This window comes from Chrysemys picta, chromosome 9, assembly GCF_011386835.1.
Source record: "Chrysemys picta bellii isolate R12L10 chromosome 9, ASM1138683v2, whole genome shotgun sequence".
NCBI lineage: Eukaryota > Metazoa > Chordata > Testudines > Emydidae > Chrysemys > Chrysemys picta.
This window is the reverse complement of record NC_088799.1, coordinates 27,614,209-27,622,971: the sequence shown is the minus strand read 5'-3', so window position 1 is coordinate 27,622,971 and position 8,763 is coordinate 27,614,209.

Below are 8,763 nucleotides of genomic sequence, written 5' to 3'. Positions count from 1 at the left end.
GCTTTGTAATGTTAGTGTCAGTACGTTACCACATTTGTTAAAGGAAAAACATATGAGACTGTTACCAAAAATAGGAAAAGAAAAGAAACCTTTTATTTTAAACTGAATTCAGCTTGTTTGATTTTGTGACTTGGTTGGAAACAAATGATCTTGACTTTTCAGAATACTGTAAAAATGAGCCATTATGGTTCAATAGAAATTTTTGTGCAAAAATCTACTACTCATTTTAGAGCAGTGGATTTCAACCTGTGATCAGTGGATCCGAGGGGGGTCTTCAGATTGTGTCTACGATTTCCAAAGGGATCTGTACCTCCATTCAAAATTTGTTAGGGGTCTGCAAATGAAAAAAGGTTGAAAACCACTGTTTAAGAGGACTTCACAGTTCCTCAATACAGCAACAATCAATGGAAATGCAATGGTTTCCCTCTAGTGGAAGAATCACATTACTGTTTAGACAGATATGAAACTTTCACTCTGGTGACAGTGCTGAACATAAGAATTTGGAATTGGTCCTGCTAGTGAAGGCAGGGAGCTGGACTCGATGACCTTTCAAGGTCCTTTCCAGTTCTAGGAGATAGGACATTTCCATTTATTTATTTATTTATTTAATTTATAAACATTGGAAATTAAAAAGACTATTTAGACCATCCATACCATCTCCTTTCCAATGTCTGTTTTCTACAGTACATTTCCTGGTTTGACCAATTTGGTTATAAATATCCAAAGTGATGGGGCTTCTACCATGTTCTCTGACTATTCCACATCCTAATAAGTCTGTCAAGAAGTATTTCCTGTTATGTGGCTTAAATTTCTCCTTTTTCAAATTACACCTCCATTTACTGTGCAGCATAGTTCCTCTCTTTGTAGTTAACATCCTTAAAAAACATAAAAATGGTTTATGTATCACACAGACGGTTAATTATTTCCTAACCAAGCTGCCTATATGTAGCTCTGTCAATCTTTTCTACTAAGTCAAACCTTCTAGCTTCTCCTTCATCCCAAATGCATAAAACAACTTTAACAAAAAAAAAATCTCAATTCACATGAAAATCTGTTACAATTAAGGAGGCTAAGAGCAATTAAAAACAAGAGAGATTATTACGAACACTAAAAATGAAGGAAATAACAGTAGTTGGTGTGTGCATGCATTAACTAGGTATTAAAGAAACAGTTCATTTGCAAGCTAGTCAGTTTCCAAAAAAGAGTTATAAGTACGGTCAGTTATTACACTTTCTCTGCCAATTTTTTTGTGGTTCTGTTGAACTTTTTTCCTATTTTTCCTATTTTTTTTATAAGGTTTTCTCTTCCCTGTTGCTGTGTGAAATACCCACACAAGCAACAAGAAAAACTGGCCATACCACAAAGTGCGGTCAAACCCAGAAAGCAGAGTGGAAAAATAGAATAGTTTCTTATCTTGAAGTTACAGTATCCTTAAGTGCTACTTCTAATGGTAATAAGTTTTAAATAAACAAGGTAAGCATGTGATTTTTAACCCTTTAAGGCTGCTGCCAGAATTAAGTAACCTGACATGATTCCCATTATTTTAGTGCTTAGAGGTTTTCAGTGATGTCTGGTTTTGAATTGTGCCTAGCAATCTAAACTATCAATTGTCTTTTTGTGGGGAAAGATATCATTATGGCTGGTTGGCTATTTAATTTAGATTAGTGATCCTTTCTGAAGATTGCCTAACACTGATCTCCTGAGAAAATGTGTAGTTATGGAGACAGTCCTTTCCTAGGGTAGCTGCTACAGCCTTTGAGCCCTTTGAAACCGAGAGCTGTAGTCACAGAGCACATGAGACTAGGAGCAAGCATCTGACCTGCAGGAACCCAAATACAAGGCTTCCTGTCTCTTTTGTTGAAATAGCAGAGATGAGAGACCCAGTGCTCATTTTATTGCCAGTCTTATGATATTTGATGCTTTACATAAAGCTCCTAGGAACAAGTGATTATGCGAGACTGTCAGCTTTTATTTAAAAAAAAAGTTTCTAGCCCTCATGATAGCAGAGAAAACCTGAAAAATCTGACTTAAGTGTACCTTAAAGGGTCAAAACTAGGGCTGTCAATTAATTGCAGTTAATTCATGCGATTAACTCAAAAAAATGAATTGCGATTAATCGCACTTATAACAATAGAATGCCAATTGAAATTTATTAAATATTTTTGGATGTTTTTCTACATTTTCAATATTGATATCAATTATAACACAGAATACAAAGTGCACAGTGCTCACTTTATAGTATTATTTTTGTTTACAAATATAAGCACTGTAAAAATGATAAAAGAAATACTATTTTTCAGTTCACCTCATACATACCCTTCCTGACCCTCCCAGGAACGGGGAACAGACCCTGAGATATCTCAGAGAAAGTCGGGAGGGTTGGCATTCTGCTGTGGACAACTCATTAACTTCGGGATCCTCTCCTTCCTCCCACCCCTCTGGTGGAAGCAAGCTTCCAAATCCTGGGAAATTCCTCCTATGAGTACGGGGTCTGGGAGTTTAGGGACCACTCCCGCTGTTACTCCAGTAACGTTCCCCTGTATCTCAGTCTTCATTGGGATGGTGGGGTAATAATTAACTGCCCCATGGATGCATGTTACCCCCAGTACGTTTGGCCTGCGTTAGCTGGCTACAGCTACGTTTCACTAGCTTCCCCGAGATGAGTGTGATAGCACTCCCAGAGTCCACAAGTGCCATGGTCTCTACCCCATTCAGGCTCACTAGCCTTGTATATTTATGTGGAGTCACTGCAACCTCCACGAGGTGGATTAGGGTGCACAGGTCTGCCCAGTTCTCCAGGTTACACTGCATGGGCTCTTTGGCGTTGGAACACTGGGACGCTATGTGCCCCAACTCCCCTCGTGCATAACACCTATATGTGGTCCTAGGAACCCCTTTTGTTCTTTGGACTAAGGGGTTGAACCCCGCGGTCTTCTGCCCAGGTTGCTTCATCCCTTCGTGGCTCCTGGCTGGTCCTTGGCTCCTCTGCTTCCACCTAGACTTTCCTGGGTGCTAGGTTGTCCGAACTCCCAGGATCGGGGCGGGTCGTTTGATTAAGAGTGAATCTTCCCTGGGTGGTCGGGATAGTTCCTTGGCCATCATTCATCTTTCCACCAGTGCAACTACCTCATCGTAGGAGGAGGGGCCATTCTGGCCTATCCATGTGCGAAGGTCTGGTGGCAGTCCCCTCATGTACCATCTATGACGAGAATCTCCTCTGGACTACGGGCCTCAGGTCGCAGCCCCTTCCATGTGTGGTGGATATGGTTAAATAGTTGGGACCACGGAGGCTTGTTCTGTTGGTATCTCCACTTGTGATACCTCTGGGCCTGCTCTGCTACCCTCATCTCTGATCGGGCCGGATCTCCGCTTTCAACTGGGGGTAATTGGCTGCGGCTTCTGCAGGCATATCATGGTAAGCCTTCTGGGCCTCCCCACACAAAAAGGGGGCGAGGATGCTGGCCCACTGGTCTTGGGGCCAGGCCTCGCGCAATGCGATCCTTTCAAAGGTAAGGAGCTATGCCTCCACATTGTCTTCCACAGCCATCTTTGGTAGATAACTGGTGGCCCTCAGCGCTTGTGTCCCGTTGGGCCCACGGGCTAGGGTGTTCAGAGCTTTTATCTGATCCATCACCTCTCGCAGGAGGGCTCGGTCCTGGGTCGCCTGACTCATAAGTAATTGGTTTGTCTTATGCTAAAACTGCATTGATTCCTGCTGGGCTGTCACTTGAGCCTGGATGGCCTTCTGCTGAGCCACCGTGGCCTGTACTAGTGCCCTCACCACATCGTCCATTGTGGTGAGGACAAGAAAAATCCCACTCTCTTTTTTTTTTTAAGCTTAGTCCGTTGCACTGTCACAATCCCACCCCTAACACCAGTTGTGACAGAGCTCTATCTCGGCCTTGGTGGGTTTTGCGCTTCCTCTTAGCGGCGAGCCAGGGTATTCCTCTCTCCCTCAGAATTTCCCCATGTCCCTGGGCTTACTGTCCACATCTTGTCTGTGCAAGGTTCCTCCCAGCCTCCTTGATGGAAGGGACCCCCTTAGTCTGTAGTAGCCCCTAAGGGCATGGTGGCAACAGGCCAGACATCCAGTTCAGTCTCTCGCCTCTGGTGGGGTCTCTTCCCTCAGACCTTGGGGCCCGGAAGGGCTGTTCACTCTGTTGGGCAGGGTTTCCCTTACCCTTCGCCTCTGTACCTGTGGGGTTTCCCTCCTGGTGCTTGTCAGTATCTGCACCGCCCAGCTCTCCAGTAGTGCACCTTCCTCCCACAGCTCCTATCATGCCCCTATCTGGCTGGAGGGGAGGCTCTTAACAGGTTCTGGCAGGCCCCTTGATTGGCCCCAAGTGTCCTAATTAACCTGAAGTAACCCCTGTTCAGTTACTATGGGAAAAGGGACCTGCTTATCCTGGGGCTAATATACCTGCTTTCTACCACTCTCCTGTAGCTGTCTGGCCTGACCCCATCACTATATGTGTATATATTCATGTTCATTCATAGATCAGAACACGTTAACAAAAGGGGTCAATCCTTCAATTTCTTATTTATGTGAAGCCAATGTGAAGCTTATATGACTAAAGACATAGTCCTGAATAAAGGATTACAGTATAGGGGCCTTAGAATTCCTTTTGGAGATCTTTCTTACTCTGGCATTAGTTTATTCTAGATAATGGAAATCAGAAAAACCTCTCTGCCTGATTGTTTGGGGAAAGTAGCTCTTACAGAAGAAAATGTATTCCAAACTAGGAAGAATAACAGAGTTTGAATTACAGATCATACAACTTTACACTGTTTATGGAAAAAATAAATCTGACTGACTCATCTCAATTTGTATAGTGTTGGGACCACACATAGCCTTTAGTTTCTGGGTCACTGCGTTAATTCAGAATAACCTAAGACTGCTGAGCAGACTATTTCTTGTTGGGTCAACTACCCAGTTTGTACAAATGAATGTAATTCGCTGTCTCTGAATTAACTAGTTTTCAGATCCAGTACTGCCTCAGGCCTTGGCTACACTGGTGCTGTACAGCGCTGCAACTTGCTGCGCTCAGGGGTGTGAAAATGCCCCCCCCCCCGAGCGCAGCGAGTGCAGCGCTGTAAAGCGCCAGTGTAATCAGAGCCTGCAGCGCTGCGCGCTCGCTCGCAGCGCTGCAAGCTATTCCCCTCGGAGAGGTGGAGTACATACAGCGCTGTGAGAGAGCTCTCGCAGCGCTGGCGGCGCGACTACACTTGCACTTCACAGCGCTGCCACGGCAGTGCTGTGAATTTCCAAGTGTAGCCAAGGCCTCAGTTTATGTTTAATGCTCTGGATACATGGAATAATAGCAATAGGGCCTCTGAAATAAAATAAATAGACATACCTCTTTTTTATTTTCTTATGGGTCGTAAATTTTTTCTACTCCAAGGCAGTGATTGTTTGGTTTACACTAAAGTCAGTTTTCCCTCCTACATCTTTCATTTTAGGCTCCCCATCCCATTCTGCTTCCATCATCGATGGATACTTATACCTAAGTACCCATAACACGTTGGCAGATACATTAAAATATCATAGGGGATAGATTAGATTGCAAATACTGCACTCACCCTGAGAGTGACAAGCTCCTCTGTGGTTGCAATACAACTTCATAACCAGCCACGTGAGAGTACTGGAGAAAGTTTAATATGTGTTAACTAGTAAGTTTGAAGCAGCATTACTTGGGATTTGAAAATAGTAGTGAGGATGGATTCCTTAAAAAGGAAGTCTCTATCTGGCTGATAGCCTGGTAGTATCATACATGATGATTTCCGCTCCTTCCATACTGTGAAATGAGGCTCTCAACATTAACCCTTTATTATCAGCTGATACCCATCCAACTCCCTTCCCTTAAAATGTGTGTTGACATAACCGAAATATAGCCTTAACTATAAAGGCACTACTGTTGCCTCTGTAATATATATGAATATACATATGAAATAACTTCAGCACCTAAGTGCTGTTATTTGCATAGAATCATAGAAATAGAAGGCTGGAAAAACCTTGAGAGATCATCTAGTTCAGTCCTTGGCACTGAAGCAGGACCAAGCATACCTATAGCATCCTGACAGGTGTTTGTCTAACCTGTTCTTAAAAACCTCCAATAATGCCGATTCCACAACCTCCCTTGGAAGCCTGTTTAACTACTCTTATAGTTAGAAAGCTTTTCCTAAAACTCTATTGTTGCAGATTAAGTACATTTCTACTTGTCCTATCTTCAGGGGATATGGAAACCAACTGAGCACCATGCTCTTTATAACAGCCCTTAACAGCCATATTTGAAGACTGTTACCAGCTCCCCCTTCAGTGTTCTTTTCTCTACACTAAATATGCCCATTTTTTTTTTAACCTTTCCCCATACGCCATGTTTTTAAACCTTTTCTCATTTTTGTTGCTCTCCTCTGGACTTCTCCAACTTGTCCACTTGTTTCCTAAAATGTGGTGCCCAGAATGGGGCACACTACTCCAGATGAGACCTCACTGGTGCTGAGTAGCATGGTACAAATTACCTCCCATGTCCTAAAACCGACACTCCTGTTAGCATGCATCAAAAACATTTTTTGCAACTGCATCACATTGTTGACTCATATTCAGTTTGTGATCCCCTAGAACCCCTTTTCAGAAGAACTACCATTTAGCCAGTAATTCCCCATTGTATAGTTGTGAATTTGATTGTTCCTTCCTAAGTGTAGGATTTTGAACTTGTCTTTATTGAATTTCATCTTGTAATTTCAGACCAGTTCTCCAATTTATCAAGGTCATTTTGAATGCTGATCCTGTACTCCAAAGTGCCAGCAACCTCTCCCAGCTTGGTCATCTACAAACATTATAAGCATACTCTCCACTCCCGTATTCAAGTAATTAATGAAAATATGAATAGTACCTGACCCAGGACAGACCCTTGCTGGACCCCACTTGATATGTGCTTTCAGTTTGAAAGAGAATCATTGATAACTACTCTGTGTACAGTTTTTCAGCCAGTTGTGCACTTATAGTAATTTAATCTAGACCATATTTCCCTAGTTTGCTTATGAGAATGTCACGTGGGACTGTGTCAGAAGGCTTGCTAAAATCAAGATATAGCATGTCTACCTCTCACCCCCATCCACTGGGTCAGTAACCCTTTCAAAAAAGGAAATTAGGTTGGTTTGGCATGATTTGTTCTTGACAAATCCATATTGGTTATTACTTATAAATCTATTATTCTCTAGGTACTTACAAATTGATTTGTTTAATAACTTCTTCCAGTATCTTTCCAGATATCAAAGTTAGGCTGACTGGGCTATAATTCCTTGGGTCTTGTTTGTTCCCCATTTCATCATACTTGTTATATATCAATGTACCTCAAATATGCCTAAATTATTTTAACTGCCAGTGGATAGAGCAAGGGACTGTGAGTCAAGACTTCTAGGTTCTGCAATGAGTAAAGTAATTTCTGGAAGGTATTGTGACGGACCCAGGGTCTAAATCACTTGCCCCAAAGCTGCAAGTTTACCTGAAAACAGCTCCCAGAAGTGTGCTTGTCTTTAGCACTCAGATGCCCAACTCCCAATGGGGTCTAAACCCACATAAATCCGTTTTACCCTGCATAAAGCTTATGCAGAGCAAACTCATAAATTGTTCGCCCTCTATAACACTGATAGAGAGATATGCACAGTTGTTTGCTCCCCCAGGTATTAATACATACTCTGAGTAAATTACTAAATAAAAAGTGATTTTATTAAATACAGAAAATAGGATTTAAGTGGTTCCAAATAGTAACAGACAGAACAAAGTAAGTCACCAAGCAAAATAAAATAAAATGCGCAAATCTATGTCTAATCAAACTGAATACAGATAATCTCACCCTCAGAGATGCTTCAGTAAGTTTTTTTTCAGACTGGACACCTTCCAGGCCTGGGCACAATTCTTTCCCCTCGTATAGCTCTTGTTGCAGCTCAGGTGATAGCTAGGGGACTCTTCATGATGGTTCCTCTCTCCCTTGTTCTCTTCCACCCCTTTATATATCTTTTGCATAAGGCGGGAACCCTTTGTCCCTCTGGGTTTCCACCCCCCCTCACAGGAAAAGCACCAGGTTAAAGATGGATTCCAGTTCAGGTGACATGATCACATGTCACTGCAAGACTTCATTACTCACTTGCCAGCACACACATATACAGGAAGACTCACAGGTAAATACAGCCATCTGCAGACAATGGGAGTCATCAAGATTCCAAACCATCCTTAATGGCCCACACTTTACATAATTACAATAGGCCATCAGAGTTATATTTTATATTTCTAGTTTTAGATACAAGAGTGGTACATTTATACAAATCGGAATATCACTCTCAGTAGATTATAAGCTTTGTAATGATACCTTACAAGAGACCTTTTGCATGAAGCACATCCCAGTTACGTTCTATTCACTTTTTACCATATTTTTCTAATACTATCCCAGTTACATTATATTCACGTTTTTATAAAACCATATAGACTGCACAACATCACAGGTATATAAATCTGTTTGCAAAGTTGGTAGAGCACTTTGGGATCGCTGGATGATAGGCACTAAATAAGACCCCAATCCTGTGGAGACTTATGCACATGCTTAACTTTATGCATATGTCAAGTATCAGAGGGGTAGCTGTGTTAGTCTGAATCTGTAAAAAGCAACAGAGAGTCCTATGGCACCTTAGAGACTAACAGAAGTATTGGGAGCATAAGCTTTCGTGGGTAAGAACCTCACTTCTGCATCTGAAGAAGTGAGGTTC